Raw genomic sequence first — 2,899 nt, forward strand, 5'->3', positions numbered from 1 at the left:
GTTAAACACACAGACCACTGAAGAACAAGCCATATATGCTATGTAAATGCTATACACATGAGGAAAATATAAACCACATAAGCCTCTAAATCACTGTACAGAACTTGCATTTCCACTCTTGATTTAGGCCCCCTATTGGAAGCACTGCCCCTGTTTTCATGGCCATGACTCCTCTGAAGCCTTGAAGATGCCTGATCTCTGATGGGTTCTTCAGAGAACCAATGAAGTAAAAATAAAATATAAAATATATCTATTGAAAAAGAAGAAGTGGGTTACATAATAAATATGTTAATGAAAGGGCCTCTGCCCTTTCCTCCCCATCTCTCTGAAAATTAATGAAATTTGTGCCTCTCCCACCCACCCACACCTGTTGGAATTGAGTCTGGCGGGAAAGAGGCTGGGGAGGGCTGCCAATCCCTGATGAATATTTATTTGCCAGATAATTGTGGAGTGAGTGGTCCTGAAGGGGTGCAAGGGGTCTGAATTCCCTGCACTTTCCCTAGTAGTGTTTTATGGAGTGCATGCACCTCATCCTGGGATAAGGGAAGGTACTGGCAGTCACCTTCCTCATCCCTTTCACAGCCCCACACAGTCTTCATGTGGCTGTTGAGGGTCCAGTCCCATAGGGAACCCATAAGTCAATGGGTTTTAAATCACCAGAGGCTCTTCTGTCTTCAAGGATTAACAGGCGTTATATTAAAATATGCAAAAATTCCCTTATCTTCCTTAAGTCAATCCAGACCTACAACAGATAAACTAAATCATTTCAGCTGTAGCCAGTATATATTTAAACTTATAATTGTGAGAAACACTTGTCTTGTATGACCACAGGGATCATCAAAGAAATCTCTGTCAGACTTGCTGCAGTAGCTGTCAATGGACAGATGGGGAACTGAGAATATCATGGAAATTGAAAAAAATCAACACATTCCAAATGTTTAGTTTGTTTAGAAAAGTTTGGAACCAAATAGCCCAATTCTAATTACCTGGAAGGCCTTTTTCCTTTTTTATGTACGCTACTAAATCAGAACTAAGAACAGTAACTAAGATGGAAACAAATTATTATTGTTGCCACTGTGCAATAGTTTAACCTAAAAGAGAGAAACTATTACTCCTATTTTATTTATGCTCTCGCTAGTCCTTTGTAAATTTCCTAGCAACTTACACATGAGTTTGGCTGTCCTGAGCTTTATATTTACAGGCAGTGGAGCTAACAAATAGAGAGATGAAATCTCCTGTCCAAGGGCATCCAGGAAGTCACGGATAGGGCTGGAAAGCCAACCAGGAGCTCTCCCAAGATATAGGTGCAGCTCCAAGCTAGCTCATGGGTTCAATGAAAATTTTTCACTCCCTGGTTTAATTCATTTTACAGTGCCACTGCAAATTCAAGGGAAGAGTCAGGGACTCCCCATGTGGCTGGGGAGTGCAGCAGCTTTGATTTAAATCAGATTTAATTGCCATGGCATTCTTAATCCTGTATGCCTGCTGTCAGCCCTCCAGGGCATGATGCCTGTTTTGAAAACTCAACAGCAAAGGCTGGATCAACTGACAAACAGATCATTGCTGGCCATCAAAATAACTCACATCTGCAAAGGAGAGCTGCCTTCTGATAGAAGAACCAGGAATGGCCCTTCCCCACCATTTTAAAACCATTGCTTTTCTAGATTTGCAGTAACACTGAGACCAACTAACACATTTCACCCCCATTCCAAATCTGACTACATCTGGGTGCATAAGAGGAGAGCAAGTACAGGGCAGGGTTCTGGCACAAGTTTGTCTTGCAGGAGAAACTGTGATCTAACCCATGTGAGCATCTACACCACTGCTCAGGCACGTGCCAGAACCCAGTACCCAAAGCTGGACTGCCTGGCATCTTCTGGATGCAAAACAGCAAGACTCTCTTGGGACAATGGGCTTCACATATTTATCCTTCCAGTTTCTCTTAAGGTTGAAAGCATTCATATTAAAACACCTCTCTTTGGCAAGCACCAGTCATTACTGAAGAATTGCCCTGAAATGCCTCCCCAGCCTACCCCTCAAGCTGCAGAGAGCAGCTTTCCCATGTGCTTCTTATCCAAATTCTTCCCAGGACCCTTATTGTTTTGATTGGCAGAATGTGTCTCTGCTAGAGTGGTTGATAAATGAAATTGGATTTTGTAGCAGAAAAAATAGTTCCTGATATAGTAGGATTAATAGTTTCCCCTCTTCTTACCGTGTGCACACTGGCAAGGCTCTCGACTGGGTAGTGAGCTTGTGCTGAGACAATCTGTTCCTTTGGCTTTCTCTTAGAAAAAGATGGTTGGTTTTGTTTCACTGATTTCCCCAGCTTTTGTTCGTTTTCCTCCTGATTATGGGGAAGCTTGTCAAGACAGAAGGGTGGAGAGAAATTAGACTGGGGTCTAAATGGTCATAAAGAAATGCTTGGACACGTGGTCTTTGTAAAAATGTGCACCTCTCCACAAAGAATGAGAGAGACAGGTTGTTTCAGTCTTCTTTGGCAAGACACTCAGCAGGCAAAATGACCAACGCAAATAAAGCCTCATACCAATTTTAACCGAGGACTTTATTATCTCAGCCAGGTGAAGAGCCTTACAAATGTTGGGGCTTGAGTTGCTGTAAAACCTCTCCTTCTGCAAAGAGCGAGCTCTTGGATTCAGCAAAGCCATGTTATTAATAAGCATCAGAGGTTTAGAGAAACAAAGGCTGGAGGAGGGGAGAGGGAGCCTTATTTTAGGAAGGAGGCCAAGAAAGACAAGATGTTTAGGAGGGGGAAGTATTGACACCCTTGGAATAGAGAAAGTGTCGAATGCCAGCTGCAGAGCGCCTCAAAGCATGAGAGTCTCCTATGCTTTTGTCTCCTTATATGGTAAAATGATAGCGAGGGGTTTCACTAGGCTGG

The sequence above is a fragment of the Camarhynchus parvulus genome, chromosome 1 (genome assembly GCF_901933205.1).
Source record: "Camarhynchus parvulus chromosome 1, STF_HiC, whole genome shotgun sequence".
NCBI lineage: Eukaryota > Metazoa > Chordata > Aves > Passeriformes > Thraupidae > Camarhynchus > Camarhynchus parvulus.